General features: G+C 37.6%; 2 long non-coding RNA genes, 1 other non-coding gene and 9 pseudogenes across 3 annotated transcripts; all 12 read right to left on the minus strand.

The window, feature by feature from the left end:
* Positions 1–985: 985 nt before the first annotated feature.
* Positions 986–12426, minus strand: LOC118664924. The gene is made up of 4 exons (XR_004970462.1): positions 10038–12426; positions 8386–8461; positions 6098–6183; positions 986–1245 (listed from the first exon to the last, which is right to left on the minus strand). It is a non-coding gene; the product is annotated as an uncharacterized LOC118664924 (long non-coding RNA).
* Positions 7078–7150, minus strand: LOC118661727 (annotated as a pseudogene).
* LOC118661667 lies at positions 7962–8036 on the minus strand (annotated as a pseudogene).
* On the minus strand, positions 9622–9695 carry LOC118661690 (annotated as a pseudogene).
* On the minus strand, positions 10904–10976 carry LOC118661700 (annotated as a pseudogene).
* Positions 12427–12750: 324 nt separating the features above from the next.
* On the minus strand, positions 12751–17160 carry LOC118664928. The gene is made up of 4 exons (XR_004970463.1): positions 16643–17160; positions 16068–16138; positions 13659–13761; positions 12751–13251 (listed from the first exon to the last, which is right to left on the minus strand). It is a non-coding gene; the product is annotated as an uncharacterized LOC118664928 (long non-coding RNA).
* LOC118661729 lies at positions 13331–13405 on the minus strand (annotated as a pseudogene).
* Positions 14177–14247, minus strand: LOC118661697. Its single transcript, XR_004969439.1, has one exon. It is a non-coding gene; the product is annotated as a small nucleolar RNA SNORD113/SNORD114 family (small nucleolar RNA).
* LOC118661680 lies at positions 15176–15261 on the minus strand (annotated as a pseudogene).
* A 999-nt stretch (positions 17161–18159) lies between the features above and the next one.
* LOC118661711 lies at positions 18160–18238 on the minus strand (annotated as a pseudogene).
* Positions 18239–19115: 877 nt separating this feature from the next.
* LOC118661716 lies at positions 19116–19192 on the minus strand (annotated as a pseudogene).
* An 869-nt stretch (positions 19193–20061) lies between these two features.
* Positions 20062–20134, minus strand: LOC118661750 (annotated as a pseudogene).
* Between the last annotated feature and the right edge of the window lie 340 nt (positions 20135–20474).

Raw genomic sequence — 20474 nt, forward strand, 5'->3', positions numbered from 1 at the left:
TTTGAATGGTGGGACCAGCTTATTCTTTTTAGCATTTTATAAGTTTTTATAAGACAGATGCATTTTTCCTTTGTAATGAGAAGAAATGTTATTTTTTAGAATTACATTCAAGATGTTTCAGTTATTGGCTGAGGGTCCTTTATGGGAAATGTCGCATGGCTCCCACTGACTGCATCTCCATGACAGTTCACAGAATGCAGTGACCTGCATACTTTTGAGGACACTCGCTTGGGGCAGGAGTGTGACGGTAACCCTGAGCCCCGATTCAAGTGGCCAAAAAGGGCTCTTTTTGGTCAGCTGGGAAGTGAACTCGGCCCCACCGCCTGGATGAGACCTGAGACCAGTCGGACACCTGTCTGGGGTCGAGGGTCAAGGGTCGAGCCCCTGCTGACCTCTCCTCTTGGCTCACCCTTTCCCTAGAAGGACCTTGGATAACTTTGAGCAGCTTCGCTACTGGCCCTGCAGTACACTTAGAGAGGCATCTGCCAGGACTGGCCCAGCCTCCCCTGCCCTGCCCCAGGTGGGTGTGCACCTGCTGGGGCCATTGAGGCCCTCAAATGGGCTGCACCCACCCATGTGATCACCTACGATCTTCACATGACCTAGACCAGTGGTTGCCAACCTTTATTTGGCCACGCCCCACCTAGCATCTCTAGAATCCTGATGCCCTCCACCCTCGGTGACATATAATTCTTATTATTCAAAAAGCGAACTCCTATTCACATGGAGGAACCCTAAAAGGCCACTAACTTGGTCTAAACAAGCTTCCAAAGAACATGGCATCCATGAAAGACAAAAATAAAAGAACAAAAGGACAGCTGAAGTACTAAGGAAGAAATCGCTAAGAAATTGTTAAAAAATAATAATAATAATAATGATGAAGTGATATGACAAAATAGCAAATAAAGTTCGAAACATTTAATAGAGAACTGAAATTCATAAATGTCACAATATATACTTATATACTGTATATGAGGCCCCTAGAACCATAAGAAATGCAAAACATTCACTGTTAATAACTCAATTGCCCCCCTTAAAAATCAAATTGCCCCCCGGCAGGCCTGTGCCCCACGTTGGAACCACTGACCTAGACTGTCTGGCCCTTTCCCACCGGCATGTATGCTTCCTAGAGTGTCAGCAGGAGACGCAGAACTCACCCGGGAAGCGAGGGCTCCACCGTCAGAGGCGTCCTCTCAGGGGGGCTTGTGCTCAGGCAGCCACACCTCCAGGATCTTTGCAGACGACCTTCGAGACAAGAAGGCCATGTCACAAAACCCAACTGTCTGACCCACGGGGTACCGGGAGCATGGAACCACTCCTGGGTGGGGGACTCAGCACCGGGGACAGGATACTCAACATTCCAGGGGAAAAGGATAGAGATGGTATTGAACACGGGTGTTCTGTACGGGGAAGACCTTGAGCAGCTCCAGTGGGACTGGGGCGTCAGGGAGACCCTCCCAGAGTGACAGAGCCGATAGGAGGCGTGAACTGGGGAATTAGCAGACACTCAGGATGAAGCAAGGAGCAGGGGGCAGGTGTCGGGTCTAGCCAAGGCCTCTGGGAGATAGTAAAGAGCATAGAATAGGGGGCGGGGTGGTTATGCAGTTGGCTGAGCAGATCAAGGCTCTCAGACTTCAACTCACTGAGTTCCTGCTATTGTTACTCTTATTGCCGGCAACCCCAGGTAGAATTTGATCAAATTCTATGTGTACCTGGGGTTGCCAGCCATCATTGTTTCATGACACCAGACATCGTTGTTCCATGAAGGTTCTTTTGTATTTTGATCTTTATTCAACATTTTAAGGATTAAATGCCCATTCATAAACCCACCACAGCTCTAAGCAGAGCAGAAACACTAACTGTAACTTGCCCCCCCTGGGCTGGGTGGTCCTGCAGCTCCCTGTCAGCCCTGCCGAACACGGCTGAGACCCACCGTGGCCACACCCCTGATCTGGATTTGAGAGTTGAGCTTCACCACACCCTGTTCCCATCGATACAGTCCCAGCCATGCCTGGGAGCTCTGCTCGTTGAAGAAATGGCTGGTCTGAAGGACAGACAGACAGCCCAGCACCCACAGGAAGCTCTCCCCAAGGTCATGAAAGCAGGAGATTGGGAGCAAGTGGAAAGGGGCAAGCTCCGGCAGGCCGAGGGTGGCCTGCACCCAGGGCCCTGGTGGCCAAGCCAGAAGCGAGGGTCTGAGCTCTGTGGCCAGAGGAGCCTGGGGAAGGCACTGGGCATGGAGTCAGGGCTGCCCAAGCCAGACTGTGGCCCTGATGGGACCAGGAGCATGGCACTGCCTTCCCAAGGCTTGTTTCCTTGTTTCCTCAATGAGGGCTTGATGTCACCCATCTCCAACTTGGTGACAATAGCCATAATGTAGTTACTATTCTTCCTCCTCATGTCTGGGACAAAGCCCCAGTCCCATTTAGTGCTCAGGCACTTGTCCCATCGTCTGCAGGACCAACTCAGGCTCCTCGGGCTCTGGGAAGGTCTGAGGCCTGAGCCGAAAGCTTGAGAAAAGAGCTAATGAGGGTGACCGTGACCGAGCTCACTCCAGCTTCATCAGAGAGGCAACCAAACCGCGGAATTCTTCCTGCAAACCGTCGGCCCGCTCAGTGACAGCGGACTTTTGTTTTTCATCTTCCTTCCCTTCCCTTCTCGGAGAGGAGGCCCAGCGACCTCGCAAACCAGGCTTGGCTCTGGCCAGTGGCCACGGGGTTTCAAATTTTGAAACGGGCCTTTTGCAAAATGTTCAGTTTCAAGCCCTAGTCCAACTGCCCACATCCTGTCCAAACTTCCTGGGGGAGTGAGATTTATTTAAGGAAGGAATAAAATCCCCATGTCTGTGCCATGGACTGCAAACACGCTCCATCCCAGGCAATTTCAAGGATTAAGGTTACATATTTCTTAATGAGCCACAGGCAGAGGCACAGTGGGGTGGGCAGGATCGGGAGGACAGGCCTCGGGAGGGAGGGAATGCTTCTCCTCAGAACCATGGACCCTGTCCTGTGCCAGGATGACAACCTCACAGTCATTCTTTCGTGCATTCACTCCGTCATCCAACCAGCATTCTGACGGACCCATCAGCCGTCAGAGCACTAAATGGGACTGGGGCTGTGTCCCAGACTTTGAGAAGGAAGACTAATACCTACATTATGGCTACTGTCACCGAGTTGGGGATCCACTAGCAGAGGTTCCACACTGGACAGTAGGGGCTCTGAGGCCCCCAAGACTGAGTATCCACACTCAGGGAGCTCAAAGTCTGATTGGGAAGGTAGATACCTAAATAGGTCATGACCGAGCAACAGACGTTTCTGAATGGAGGTCAAGTTTGCAACCGTGTATCCGTTCTAAGAGTGGGGTCATCCATCCCTCCAGCTAGAGGACGAGCTTGTGCAAAGGCCCAGAGACACAGACACACAGAGACTTGGGGAAGCGGCTGTGGCTGGTACAAAAGGCCAGGGAGCGTGTGGTGGGAGGTGTGGCTAGAGGCCAAATCATGAAGACCCTTGAGTGGGAAACCAAGGGGCTTGGACTTCCGCCTAGAGTTTCCAGAACTCACAAGAAGGCTCTAAAGAGCATGGGACTCATCCTCAAGCCTTCTAGAAAGATGACAATGACTAGAGTGAGAACAGACTAGAGCAGGGACAGGAAGACCAACCAGAAGACTGACGTGAGCCCACAGTGACCCTGGCCCACTGGAGAGATGCTAAAGGGGCGGGACTGGAGTCAGAGGTGCGCTGTGGACACTACAGCAATGTTAGCAGTGGGAGGGCTCCTGGGGATGCCATTGGAAGAGGCTCAGGGTGAATATGGGAGATGGAGAGAGAAGAAACGGCCAATGCAATGCATAGCCACCCTACCCTAAGTTTGTGAGTTGGCGGCACATCTAAGTGCAACACTTGAGGGTGGACATGGCAGATCAAAGCTGGACACTATAAGCTTCCTTGACAAGCTGGTACTGGAGAGAAACCCAGCAGCCGGCTCCTCCCAAGCCAGGCAGCTGCAGAAACTCCCGAGTCTGCTCATCTCTCTCCCCCCCTGACCTGACCGAGGAGCCTACGCCATGTAAGGGCCTTATCGTGAGCTCTTGTTAGGCCAACTTAATTCTCACAACCATTCAGCTGGAGGGCGTCAGTGTCCCCATCTCATGGATGACGCTGAGGCTGGGTCCCAGGATGCTTCGCATGTAACCCAAAGTCCCACAACTAGAACCAGGAGGCAGGGAGCGCGCCCACTCACTGGCATAAAAACAAGAGGCATAAAAACAAGGCTGGGCTATTTTCAATCTCTTGTCTTGGCAGGCGCACGGGCAGCTTTCGGGAAGACCCAGGGCTCCCATTCCACTATGCCAAGCCAATGTTGCCCAAGCACAGGCCAACATCCAGGGCAGTCAGAACTGCCAGTATCCTGCCTCACTGTCTGGCGCTGGACTCCAGGGAGAATCTGAACTTGGATGGGAGATACCGGCCATCTGATATGCAACGCACTTCACCACAGAGCGGCTCTCAGGCTGCCTGAGAAGGGTTATCCTGGTTCCACAAAAGCACATGTATTTTTAATTATTCATTCATTCATTCATTCGGTAATAATTTACTGGCACCTGCTATGCTCAGGGCTGGGAAGGCACCGGGGACACGGAGAAAAATTTGACCCAGTTTCTGGCTCTCAGGGCACATCAGCTGAGTGATGACATTGAACAAATGTTCATGATGGAGTAAGACTGATGATCTGGGTGAGGTAACTACAACGTGCTGTGAGGTTGGGGTGGGGCTAACTCTCTGGAGTGGACAGGGAAGGAGGCCCATGGTGAGGTCATTGGCTAGTTGCCTCACACATGGATCACAGACTCATCCTCTCATTTATTGGTTAATTTGCATATTCAATCATCCATTCATAGAGCAGTTAATTTATTCTTGGATTGCACACTCATTGACTCACTCACTAATTCCTTCTTTTATTCTTTCACTCTAATATAGTCATTCCTCCATCCATTTGCTGATTCATTCCCTCATTAGTTCGTTTCATTCAGTGACTTACTCATTAGTTAAATTATTCAACTTTTTCCTCTTTCATTGATTTATTCATTTATTCGTTCACTCATTTTCTGAGTTATTAATCAAGTCATTTGGTTATTCATTGACTCATTCACTGATTGACTCATTCACTGATTGACTCACTGGTTCATTTATTCCCTCATTACTAATTAATTTTCACTTATCCATCAGTTCATTAACTCATTCAGAGATTCACTTATTTATTCACTCATCCATTTGTACACTCATCTTTCACTTACGAGTCATTGAACTACTTTATTCAATCACTCATTCTCTTTTTGAAAACTTTACTTACAGGTCCATTCACTAATTCATCACGCATGTATGCACTTATTAATTTAGTTATTCAACACACTGCCAAATCATTCACCCATTGGTGGGCTACTTCGTATTTTCATTCATTTTTTTATCCTTTGTTGACACAAAGGCTCATTCTTTCACTAACTCACTGCTTCATTCATTCTTTATTTCAATCATTGTTTATTCAGCTACTCATTCTATTAATGTTTATTACAGCGGTTCTCAACCTGTGGGTCACGACCCCTTTGGGGGTCAAATGGCCCTTTCACAGGGGTCGCCTAAGACCATCGGAAAACATATATACAATTACATATGGTTTTTGTGATTAATCACTATGCTTTAATTATGTTCAATTTGTAACAACGAAACTACATCCTGCATATCAGATATTTACATTACGATTCATAACAGTAGCAAAATTACAGTTATAAAGTAGCAACGAAAATAATTTTATGGTCGGGGGTCACCACCACATGAGGAACTGTATTAAAGGGTCGCGGCATGAGGAAGGTTGAGAACCACTGGTTTATTAAATGCGATATACATACACGGCACAATGGGCATGTGAGTGTGGTTCCTGACTTCATGGAGTTAGAGCCTTGTGAGCTTGTTACTGGCTCAGGCATCATCTCTTCCATAAAGTGCCTGGTACTTAAGCTGAAGGCCCACTTCTGTGCCTTTTTAATGATGTAATGGAAACCTATGAACTAACCACTCAAACCAAGAACATTGTTACTTACATAGCACGGTATGCACCTTCCCCAGAGGGATAAGGCGAAGATCTTCATGACTGCAGAATAATTTAATTAGCTGTGGTGCTTCCATCCTATGGGATGTCAAAAGAATGCTGATAAATGAAAAGGCCCAGACTGGGGTTTTAATATGGCAAACATGAAAGAAATTAATCACAAACAATGCTTTATGTCCCAGTCTTATCTCTGGCTCATGAATAGACTGCCATTGTATTCAAGTACTTAGTTATCCATTTAATAATATAACAAACACCCTTCAATAAGCCACCCAACATGAGAACTCTGTCCCTCACCCACAGAACTAAGAGGAGCCCAAATGTTTTACTTAATTAAAAGCTTTATCATCTGCGGGGAACTGGGTTAAATCATAAACATGATTCCTTTGTCCCTCTGAGCTACTAGTAGCTATGAGCTTATTTATTCACCACAGTGATAAAAGCAAGATCTTTGCAAACACTCAGTACAATAGCACTGAGTAATAGTAACGCATGTGCAATTGCTGCTCATTACCAACTACTGGTGTGTCACTTCACTGTGGAATTTAGTGGGCACAACAGCTCTAGGTATATAACAAAACTTATCACTGGCCTTCTTTAATTTAAATAGTGCTTAATCTTTAATTTTATAAATACTTTATATGCAGTAATAAAAGAAACAACCAGTAGACCAAAGACATCCCAGAATTCATATATCTGTCTATATGTGCTGCATTCTGAAATTTAAAGAAACATGAATCCCAGATCCTCAATGATAGATTGGTCCTGACACTTGTTCATTACAAATGCTACAGCTGAACTGGTGTGGCAGGGATTTTATTCAATTCTATTTGTTAAACCCTTCATGTATCAGCTCACTGTAATAATTACCCATGAACTACAAAAGCACAAGAATGGGATAACTGAATATTTTCCTATCAACTGTCTATGGGATCATATCTAAGGGAGCAATAGACTAGATTTCTTTTTGTGTCAGATCTCAGACATCCAGACACATGTTATTCATCATCCTTGACATGCACCGCCAGGCGTTACCAATGGTCCAAGCACATGAATCATTGTCTTCATTCATTCTTTGTCTATTGATCTATTCATTAATTTACAACTTACTAAGAAAGATATACACATGAATCAGAAACTCAGAATAAGAGCCCTGACACCCTTAATGTTCATAAAAACATTTCCCATAGACACTAGATTATGTTTCTTCAATGGATGTTTTAAGAAACATATCAGTGTTTCAAATATGGCTGCCTCAATATAACCATTCCTATTAATCCCATGTTCATTATGGGCCATGTTTAGTCTTCTTTGATTATATTGTCTACTTATTAATAATGCATGAACCAATCCAACCCTCCCAACCAAGACAAGAACTGCACCTATTATTCATGCTGGAAGTGCATGCTCCTAAGATGACCACTGAGTTGGAGGCCATGGCAGAATGTTAAAATCAGCAAAGGAGTGGCCTTTCATTTACTCAATAATTTGACATGTCTTAATTTATAGTACTAGTTGGGTATTTTCTCTTAAAACAAATATTGAATTTGCAATTGATCCAAAACAAGGCACTGATTATTACTTATCAATAGCTCTGTAATCCTTAGCCAAAGGGGTGACACACTTGGTCCCCTTATTATCCATTCCAAATTATATTAATTTCTTTCTTACCACATGTTTTGATAACTGGATTATGCCTCACTCTCTCCATCATTAATTATTTGATATTGACTCTTTTATAATAACATAATCATAATCCATGAACCATAAAATTAGAAGAATGAGAATCTTAAATATCTCTAACATCTATCTATAGGATTTTTTCCAACATGACAATAGACGAGATTTGTATTGTGTTGGACCTCAGAGTTCCAAACACATAGCAGCCATCATCCATGACTCCTATGCCACCAGTGGTCACCTCTGATCCAGACATGGTCCTCAGTTTTTAAATTCATGTCTACATGAATTTTGTTAATTAATCAGGTCACCAGTAATAATAAAATATATACCTAAAGTCACAAACTTGAGAGTAAGATACATTCATAAAACTTCTGTTATAGAATTATTACTCATGGTGATAAATCTCTTTCATTACTCGACTTCCATGTTGCATTTAGGGATTAATCAAAGCAATGCTTCCTATGAACCCCATATTTATGACTGGGCCAGGGCTGTCCTTCAATAATTACATTTCACAATTTTAAAATGACACAGTGAATATTTTTTTAAAAAACATAAAACAATGACACCAAGACAAGAACTGTGACTATTACTCACATTGCTCTCCATGCTCATAATGCACAGATATAACCATGGAGCTCGTGATGCTTAAATCAGCTCGAGTGAGTCCAGACTGCGGGGTACAGAGCAGAGGAAATGATTTTTAAAAGAGGGAGACACTGTCTGCACTGGCCTGTGCACCCCACCTTCCATTCAGTCAGTCATTCAGGGAGGTAGTGATTTGGGTTAACATTTTATCTTCTTGGAAGTAAATAAACAGTATCATTCTTGCCGCTGACGCAGAGCATGGACTATTATTTCACACTGTCTGCAGTATCATCAGCCAAAGAGAAAACGCCCTTTAACCAGTTACTTCCTCAATAATATCAGAGTATTCAATATGTCGGAGCATTTCCTGCGCAAGCACATGCTTTCACAATTGGACAAAGCTTTGCTCCATTCATCTTTATTTTATTTATATATTTATTGATGGATTCTTTTATTTACCCAATTATAATAGTGGAATAAAAATACACAAAGATCAAAAGTTAATAAAGCATCTCTGTGTATTCCTGACATCTGTCAATAAAACCCCCTCAAACAAAACAGAGCAAATGATTTTTTTTAAAATTGAGACGATATCCTTTATGATCCTGCTTTCTGCATTTCATTTATTCAGTCATATAGGTAATTTTTATATTTTCATAATGTATATATTTTTTCTCTTAACAAAAGGACAACAGACAACACTATGGTGGTTACCAAAGGGAAGAGGCTATGGAGGTAGTAAAAGGTAAAGGGGGTCAAATATATGGTGACAGAAGTTTTGACTGTGGGTGGGCGGCACAGAATGCAATATACAGATGATGTATCATAGAATTGTGCACTTGAAACCTATATAATTTTATTGACCAATGTCACCCCAATAAATTAAGTTTTCTAAATGAGGACAGCCTCAAACTTGGAACTGATCTAGTACAATAAACCTGACTTTTATTCATCAGTGTCTATTTATCAGTGTTATTTAAACAAAGAAGTAAAACTTTCAATTCATTGATGTCTTAATAGGCATCAATTATTATTAATATTTTTTGCCTCATCACATAAGTTCTTAGTTGGACAATAATTAACCCTTTTCCTTTTCTTTCTTTATTTTTATTTGTTTAATCGTTCAATCATTGATCTGTTAATAATAATAAATCTAAATCTAGGAATCCAGAATAAGAACATGATCTTCATATATTTCTGTTGATAGGACTCTTAACAGAGGGAATACATTAATGATATTTTGTGTTAAACCTCAGAATTCCAGATTCATCTTATTCATTATTCATAACTCATATGAACCAGTCGTCATCAGTGGTCCATGTGAGGCCACCTTTCTTCCTAAATTTGTATCAATTAAATCATTAATTCACTGACAGTAATAAAATACACATGATTCACAAAAATGCAAGAACAAAATCCCTGAATAACCCTAAAATCTATTTATAGAAATCTTTCCCAATACAGTATATCTTTTGCATTAAGCAACTTTAATGTTGAACATTATCAATTAATCAGCATAATGTGTCCTATTATATTACTCAATGGGCCATAGATAACATTTTGTTATATTTAATACTTTTTAATAATAGTGGGAATTTGATTAAGGTTATTACCTTAAACAAATGACCAAAACCACAACAAGAACCTCGATGACTGCTCACCTTGTCTCTCTGAAAACAGAAGTGACATCTTATTTTGATCATGGAAGAAAGCTTAAGTCAGCTGGGTGCTGTGTTTCTACAGAGTATCAAGCAGAACAGATGATAAAAAGATTGAGACATTGTCTCCAGTGATCTATAATTTCCATAATTATTTTGGTATTTATTCATTTATGGTAAAATTTATTTTTATCTTTATAAAATAAACTTCCCATATTTATCACTGAGTTAGAGTTGCCCTCTTAAATATCTTTTGCACTTTCTAATGAATAATTTAAAAAAACACATTGAAACCAAGAAAAAAACTTGAACTATTACCCACATTAATCTCTGTCCTCCTACTAGAGGCAACCAGAAAGCTGGTGACCATGGATAATGCATACATCAGCCCGAGAGTGTCTGAGGAGGACACAGCAGATAAAAACTAAAATTAAACTAACTGTCATTGATACTTGCTTTCCACACATTTCATTAACTCAGTATTTAGGTATGTATTAATTTTTATTAATATACATTCTTTATCTTAAGAAAAGTAAAAACTCAATCTTGAGATTGACCCAGAAGAATAAAATAGACTTCCTTATCAGTATCTATATAATCCTTAGTCACTGAGGTGACCGATTGAGCCATTAATTTCTTAATGGGAATCAATGTTTTCAATGGCATTACTACCTTTTACCTCACTACAAAACCTTCATAATTGAACAATACTTCACCTCATTCTTTATGTGTATTTATATTTAATAGTTTTATCACTATTCCATGAATAAATACACATCTATCTCTGTGAAATCAATACACTAATATGATCTCTATATTCCTGACATCTCTCTATAGAAACCATTTCAACAGAAGTAACAGACTATGTTCTAGATCTCAGAGTCTCAGACATGTATTTTCATCGTCATGACTCCTACGCCGCCAAGGATCATTATTGATCCATGACTTGGTCTATTTTTCATCATCTGTTACTACATTTGTATCGATAAAATGATTAATTCATTCATAATAATAAAAACAATTCATGGATTATAAAAACTTAAGAATGAGGTCATTTTACACAATCATTTCCCACATAGACTATACTTCATTCATTAATGGGCTCCAATCTTGCACATTATCAACATAAAGTTTCATGTCATACTTAACAATGAGACATGGCTAACTTTTTATGAATTTAATGTCTTTAAATGATACTGTAAATATCCTTAAACAAACGACCCACTCCATGATAACATGACAGTTAGGTACCTTGACCGCTTCTCATACACAGAGGGAACATGACAGACAGCAGAAGCCAAAATCAGTTCCAGGGTCCATTCGGGAGACAAATGGCCAAAGAAACATTATACAAATGTTGAGACTTTCTCTCCATGGATTCAGAGTTTCCACTATTTATTTGCATAGTTATTTAAGCATTTATTAATGTCTGGTCATATTTATTTATTTTTCTCTCAATAAATCAAATGTCAGAGTTGAAACTGACTCCATCGGTAACCAACTATGATTTATCACTGTTTTAGGACATATACACGGGGTGGTATTATTTTCCATCCCACTATATATTTTTAACAATGATGAGGGTTTCACCCTTTTCATATGTATTGACTATATATTTGTTTGTTTACGTTGCCATTTCTAATGAAATTTTTAAATATTCATGTATACAAAGACCAAGAGCATGATCCTTTCGATACCTAGCCTCTCCCTATGGGATCACCTCAAATGGGGGGAAAAGGACTCCTACGCACACTAATCATCATTTATCTAGGGTTGAGCCTCATTGTCTTCATTCATGTCTACACATATTTATTGAATAAATCATCAATTGACTACGAATAACAAAATAAAGACCTTAAGGAGTCACAAAAACTTGAAACAAGAGTCTTAAATATGTCTAACATGTGTCTTTAAATTACTTTCCATAAACAATATATATGTTTCATTAATGACCTCAAAGGTTAATTAATTTCCTACAAACGTTAACATAATACTTCATATTAGCAACATTATTCTTTTTTAGCATGTTTGGCAATCAGAGATCTTATTTCAGACTTTTTAATAATGTGGTGAAAACCTTTTTTAAAAAACAACAAAACCAAGAAAAGAACTATGGTACTCACATTGTGCTCCGCGATTTTAATGCATAGATTCAGCCTCAAAGTCTGTGATCATGGCAGCACGCTTAAATCACCCACATGCAAGGATTTTAAGGAGTACAAGAGAAAACAATAATTTATAACGTTGAGATATTAATTCATTAATTCTAGAATGTCACCTTTTTATTAGTCAGCCATTTAGTCAGTAAGTAGTGAATTAAGATAATGTATAAGTAAATGAACAATATCAATGTTGCAAGGGACAGATAAATATGAATATTGACTATTACTTATCAATAACTATATCATACTTAGTCAAAGAATAACACTTTGTACCTATATACTAAGAGATATTTGTTTCCAATACATTTATTAATAGCTTTTTATCTAAACACATATTTTTAAAATTGGACAAAGTTTCACCATCTTCATATTTATATTTATAGGGTATTCCCCCCCAAAAAAATGTATACACGTACTTTGAATAATTATAAAGGCAGTGTTTTTAAGAATATGTACAATTTTCAAAATTGAGCTATCAGCTATTAAAGTGTGTATACATTTTGGGGGGACACCCTGTATTTATTTATTTATTTATTATTTCTTTGAATGCCCCCTTCCCTCTGAGATTCATCAGTCTGTTCCATCTTTCCATGTCACTAGTTCTATTTTCCTGGTCAGTTTATTTTGCTCATTCTATTTCACATATAAGTGATTTCCTGTGATATTGTCTTTCTCTGATTCACTTATTTTGCTTAGCATAATAATCTCCAGGTCACTCCACAGCATCTCGAAGGGTAATAGATCCTTCATTTCTACAGCTGCATAGCATTCCATTGAGTAAATGTACCATGGGTTATTTATCCACTCATCTACTGATGGGCACTAGGCTGTTTCCAGATCTCAGCTATTGTAAATAACACTGCTATGCACATAGGGGTGCACATATTCTTTAATTACATTTAACATGTTGAATAATACAGTGAATACCATAAAACAAGCCATTCAATCTAAAATATTGATATTACTTACGTGGGTCTCCATGCTCCTACAACAGAGATGCACCCAGAACATTCAGGACCAGGGAAGATGCCTAAGACAGGTCGCGTGCGTCCATTCTGAGGCATAAAGAGCAAAGCAGGTGATAATAAAATGAGGCATGCTTTGCAGGAAGAGAAAGACCGCACTGCTTCCGAGGTGGACCTCAGCGTCTCAGACATGCATTATTTGTCATGGTGACTCAGAACGCCGGCAGGTATCATCATTGATCCAGAAGACCATGTTGTCTTCATTCATTTCTATGTTGTTTCTTGATTAATTCATGAATTCACTAATTATAACTTAAAAACCAACAAGGCCTCAGAATATAACTAGACATTCTTAGAATTTAACTGGAATCATTCTCACAACAAGATATCATTGTTGATTATTCTGTTTTGCACATATGAATTAATCAAAAAACTATTAATGTTGCAATTATTCACAACAAATACCAGAAAAGACAAGAACTTTCATTATTACTCACATTGGTCTCCATGCTCCAAAACACAGAGATGCAATCCTATGGCTCATGGTGAAGGAAAAACCCCTAAAGCAGGTCGAACTTGTCCATTCTAAGGGATAAAAGGCTGAACAGATGATAAAAAAAGTGAGAAAATCTCCCCATTGATTGTTGCTCTTCACCTTTGAGTTCGCAAGGCACTTAGGCAGTCACCAATTTGGTAAATTCTTTTCTCTCTTAAGAAAACAAACAACATTGATCTTGCCACTGACCTAGAATCTGAACACTGTGAATCATACTATTCAAGTCATCCTTAGCCATACAGGTAGCAGTCATGTACCATTTACTTCTAATTAAACTTCAGGGTTTTCATAATGTATCAATAGTCATTTGTGGCGTAATCACGTATTTTTACAATAAGTTGTTATAAAATATCACTACATTCATCTTTACTTATAATTTGTTTACAGATTCTCTCATTTATACAATTATAATAGGATGTAAATGTATGAACATTTAGGCCAAACTAGGTTTCTTTTATGATAGACCTCAGAGTTGCAGACATGTAGTCATCTCTGTGACTCGTTTGCCACCAGTCGTCATTACTGATCCTATTGGAACCCATTTTCTTCCTTTTTAATTGTTTATTGATTAAATCATTAATTCACTAATATTAATATCTAAACACTATGACTCACCCAAACCCAAGAAGAGTTATTATACCCCTAACCTGTACATATATTATTTTCATATCAGTTTCCCTCTTTGATTAATTATCCTGCTTTTCATACATGGATTAATCAATATAATGGCTCATATAGCTCATATTTATCACTGAAATACATTCCATCTTTATTTATACTTTATAATTTTTAATACTGCAGTGAATTACCTTATAACGAAGAAAATGACACTTTGACTATGATCACATTAATCTCCATCCTCCTATTATGTAGAGGCAAGCAGGGAAGACACTGAAGCAGTCCTAACTATCCCTAGATATTTAATGTAAGACCTAATGGCCATTGATCCCTGCTGACCACGTTTCATAGACTCAGGGTTTAGATATTTCTTCTTTTATCTTAATGTATATACTGGGTGTCCCAAAAAACGTATACATACTTTAACAGCTGATAGCTCAATTTTGAAAATGAAATGCATTTTAATAAACATTGCCTTTATAAATTCTTCAAAGTGTGTGTACACATTTTTTGGGACACCCTGTATATTTATCCTAACATGATGAAAAACTCAGTCTTGACACTGACCCAGAACAATATAATAGACTCATACTAATCAATGTCTATATGATTCTTAACCAAAGATGAAATTCACAGCTACATTGTTTTCTTAATTAATATGTCCTTTCAATTTTGATAATATCCTTTGCCTGACCATATACATTCATGGTTATGTATTTCTTCATCCTAATTCTTTAAGTAGTTAACTATGTGTTTAATATTTCTATCAGTCTATTAATAAAATATCTACTGGTATATCAATGAAATCAGTACAAAAACATGGCCTGTGTATTGATTTGTATTGATCCTGACATCTATCTATCAGAGTTCCAGACACATATTCATCATGTATGACTCAGATGCCACCAGTAGTCATCATTGATCTAATTAAGTACTAATTATAATTTTAAAACTTGATGATTCACAAAACCAAGAAGACAATGATATCCCTATTATGTACCTAGAATTATTCTCATATCAATATACCTCCTTCATAAATAATCCCAAATTTCATTGGAGCATTAATCAATATACTGTTTCCTGTTAATTCAATATTTATCAATGGATGACAGTTGGATTACTTTGATTCCCTATGGCACTTTTTAGAAATATACTAAATACCCTAAAAAAAAATCATTAAAACCCAGACAGGAAGTTTGACTATTTATTACTCATGCTGCTCTCTGTGCTGCTCACATGCAGATGGTAGCATGGAGCTGCCCCCATGGAATGAGACTTAATTAGCTCGAATGGTCCATTCTGAGAGATTCTAAGCACAGTCGAACGGGAGAAAATTAAAGTATTACATAGGTATTTAAAATTTCTGTGTATATATTATCTTCCCTTAACAAAAGGAACCATCTCAAACTTGAGACTAACCCAAAACAACAGATTCACCCAATTATTTTCTTTTTTCTTAAATTTATTGGGGTGACATTGGTTAATAAGTTTATGTAAGTTTCAAGTGTCAATTCTATGATATATCATCTGTATATTGTATTATGTGCCCACCACCCAAAGTAAAATTATCTTCCGTCACCATATATTTGACCCCCATTAGCATTTACTACCCTCCCAACCCCCCCCCCCCCGGTGGCTGTGAGTTTTTGTTTGTTTTTCTTGTTTGTTGATTTACTTTCAGTATTTCTTAATGAACACAATGTTTTAATTAAAATATTATTTCTTTACTTACCACATATGTTCAAAGTCGCACAATGCTTCACCCTTTTTTCTTTAGCTATTATTCACATTTCTTTACTGGTTCTATAGATCCATTAATAATAAAAAGTATAAATCTATGAAGCCAAAATAAGAACATGATCTTTGTATATTCTTAACATCTGTCTACAGTATCGAATATAACAGAGACAATTCACTAGGCATTGTGTTGGACCTGAGTTTCAGACACATATTTTCAAATTGTTATCACTATCATGGTCCATCGGAAGTCCACTTTTTCTTCATTCATTTCTATTTTTGTGTTGATTAATTCATTAATTCACTGATAATGAAAATACATTATTCACAAAAACTTAACAAGATACTTAAATATCCTTAATTTCTACCTGAAGAATCATTATCAACTTAGGTTTATGTCATTCATTAATCAATCTCAATGTTACATGTTATTAATTAATCAAGATAATGTTTTCTATTAGATTTATTATTGGGCAATAGGTTCCTTTCTGATAATATTACTATTGGTAATACTGTAAATATCCTTAAACAATGACCCAAACCAAAACAAGACCTTAGACTTTTACTCACCTTAGTATCTTTCCTAGATAAAGGCAACATAACAATCTTGATCATGGCACAGTAGACAAAATTAACTTGATCACCTCCTTTGAAAAGTACCAAGCAGAGAGTTGATAAAATCATTGGGACTTTCTCTTCATTGATTCATAGTTTTCAACAGTCATTTAGGCATTTATTAATTTATGATAATACTTATTTTTATTTTTAACTTAATAAACTTTAAACCTACAACTGACTCAGGCAATAACTGACTCTTCCATTTCATTGTTTTTATGAACCTTAGAGTTGCAACACACTTGGTCCAATTATTATTCATTCTAATGCATATTAATTTTCATTTACCTTGATATTTATCAGAGAATAATGCTTCACCCATCTTTATTCATTTATATACTTGTTAATTATTCTGCCATTGATACTTTGTTAATATTATTAAAATCATGACCCTGCAGACCAACACAAATGTATATGCTTCAAATCTGTCTACAGCAGGGGTGGGGACTATGTAAGACCTGCGAAGTCATTTGGTCTGGCCCTGCCAAGGCAACCGCAGGTGGGACCCGAAATTCAATAAATCTAGGAGCTTTTTTCATAGCAACATAAATTTATATTAAGTGAATTATATTCAGCAATTGATGTTATAAATATCCACATGGCCCTTGGCAGGAAAAAGCTTCCACACGCTCGTCTGGAGGATCCACTGACACATGGGGAGAGGACTAGTACCTTTCGTGTGGACACATAGTATTCATTGTCCGCCAGCCATCATGGATCCATGGCTGTCCTTCTTTCTTTTCATTCTAATAAACATGTGTTTATTAGTTCATTATAAAAAATAAACATTAATCTTAAAAACAAGAATAAGATCCTTTGACATCCCTATCATCTATCTGTAGAATCATTTCCACGTTGACTAGATATCTTTTATTAGCTAACCTTAGTATTACATGTATGGATTAGTCAATTAAATGTTTCCTATCAATTCGATATTTAACATGGCCTATTTCACCTTCTGTGATCATAATTAATACTTTTGAACAATACAGTGAATACCCTTAACGAAGCCATTCCCACGAAGACAATAACTTTAATTATCACTCACATGGTCTCCACGGAGGAATGCTACAATCAGCGGGAGTGCGTCATTCTGAGGAGTCGGGAACAGAGCAGATAGCAAAAACAGACTTCCTTCCATTGATCTTTTATGGAAGCATTTAGAAATTTGTTATTAAGAACATTTACCTCATTGTCTCTTGTGAAAACAAACTACTTTGAACTTCCCACTGACAAAGACCATAAACATAGTCTATAATTTACCCTGTCTACATCACCCTTAGCCAAAGAGGTTATAGTCATGTACCGTTTATTTCTCTTTGGACTTCACTATTTCAAATTATATTAATAGAATTTATTGCCTCTCCATATATGTTTTAAGTTGGACAACACAACTACCATTCAGCTTTATTTTTATATATTTCTTCATTGATAAGTCATTGATCCAATTATAATAAAGAATGAAAATGCATATAGAGAAATACCCCATTTTCAGACACATATTATTCATTATCCGTGACTCATATGCCAGCAGGTATCATCATTGATCCAGAAGACCACTTTGTCTTCATTCATTTCTACACTGTTTATTGATTAATTCATTAATTCACTAATTAAAATTTTAAATCCCCATGACAATCAAAAGCTTAACAAGATCTTAAGATCCCTAATATGCATGAAGAATCATCCCTACATTAATATCTGTCATTATCTTGTTTTCTTATGTGCTTTTAATCAAGATAATGCTTCCTATTAATCCCATGATTGTTACTAGAATACAGTTCACCTTCTTTGATTGGATTTCACACTTTGTATTACTACAGTGAAGATACTTAGACAAAGCAGCAAAACCAAGACAAGAACTTTCATTATAACTCACATTGGTCAGCTCCAGGGCTCTGGATGGATCAAGAAAGAACCCGTAACTTTGTCCAGTGTGTCTGTCCTGAGGAGCAGAGAGCAGAGCAGATGATACAACTAATTGAGACATTCTCTCCATTGATCCTCGCTTTTCACATTTTGTTTATTCAGCAGTTTGGGCAATGATTAATTTGGGATCTATTTTTCCCTTAAGAAAAGAACAATGTTGATCTTGCAAATTGATCCAGCATCTGAACAATGTCTATGACTTATAATGTTTGTCATCTTTATACAGGTAGTAGTCATGAAGCATTTATTTCTAAAGGAACTTTAGGATTTTCATAATATAGCAATAGTATTTCTTACATAAACACGTATTTTTATAATTGATCAATGCTTCATTACATTCATCTTTATTTATAAACTTATAGATTCTCCCATTTATTTAATTAAAATAATAGAATAAAAATGAATGAAGACTAACAGCAAAAGCAAGATCCTTGTTTATTCCTGACATCTATCTATAGGACCCCTTTAAACAATAGGGATGGACTATAGTGCTTTTGTGTTGGGCCTTAGAGATCAACACATACTAGTATTCATCATATATATCTCATATAGCCACATGTGCTCATCACCAATCCAATCTTGTCTCTCCTTTGCTTCAGTCATTTCTCTAGGTTCATTGGTTATATCATTAATTTACTACTATTAATTTCTAAACACTGATAAACAAAACCCAAAAGCCTTTATATCCCTATTTTATACATTGGTTATTCTAACATCAATGTGTCACTTTCATTAATTATCCTCAGTTTTCCACTGGAATAATCAATATAATGTTTCATATATCCCATATTTATCACTAAGATGCATTTGCCTTCTTTAATTATATTTCAGACTTTCTAATAAAACAGTGAATTAACTTTTTAAAAAACACAGCAACTAAGAAAAGAATTTTTACTGTTACTCACATTACATTTCGTCTTCTTATAGAGAGACAACCACGCAGCTCATGACCATGGAAGACGCTCTCCTCAGCTTGAGCGTTTCCACTCACAGGAGTACAGAGTAGAAGGTGATAAAATAGAATAAAGAGAGAAAGAGCCCATCATCACTGATGCTTTCTTTCCATATTTCATCAATTCACTATTGATTTATTTTTCTTTTGATATATATACATATATCTTACAAAAGGAAAAACTCAATCTTTAAGACCAAGAACAATACAATGAATTCTTCCTTATAAGGGTATTTATGACTCAGTCAAAGAGGTGAGACCTCTATCCATTTATCCCTTAAGAGGCATCACCACACACTAAAAGTTAGATCAGGCCTCACCTTCTTATTTTTTAAATACTTATTTATATTTGTTGAATGGTTCCACCAATATACCAGTAGCATTAATAATAAATCTACATCTAGGAAATTCTCACAAGAATATGATCACTGTATATTTTTGACATCTCTTTATGGAAGCAATTCCAACTAAAAGAATAGATTTATGTTCCATGTTGGACCTCAGTTTCAGACCTATAATATTCATCATCCAAGACTTGTACTTGACCAATTACAATCATTGGTACAGGTTACTTCCTTATTGTATTCATTAATGCTTTTACTGATTAATTTGTTAACTAAAAACAAAGATCACAAAAAGTAAAAAAAAAAAAAAAAAAACTTCCACTGACTATAAATCTTTCATTAATTAACTTAATATAATGCTTGATAGGCCATGGTTATAATTTTTATTTTATATGACATTTTTAATAATGCAGTGAAAACCTTTTTAAACAAACACACAAAACCAAGAAAAGTACTTTGACTATTACTCACATTGGTCCCCATGCTTTTAACACTGAGATGGAACCATAGACCTTCTGATCATGAAATGCTGAAATCATCTTAGATGTGAACAAGCTAAGTT

Source organism: Myotis myotis, unplaced genomic scaffold (assembly GCF_014108235.1).
Source record: "Myotis myotis isolate mMyoMyo1 unplaced genomic scaffold, mMyoMyo1.p scaffold_m19_p_1, whole genome shotgun sequence".
NCBI lineage: Eukaryota > Metazoa > Chordata > Mammalia > Chiroptera > Vespertilionidae > Myotis > Myotis myotis.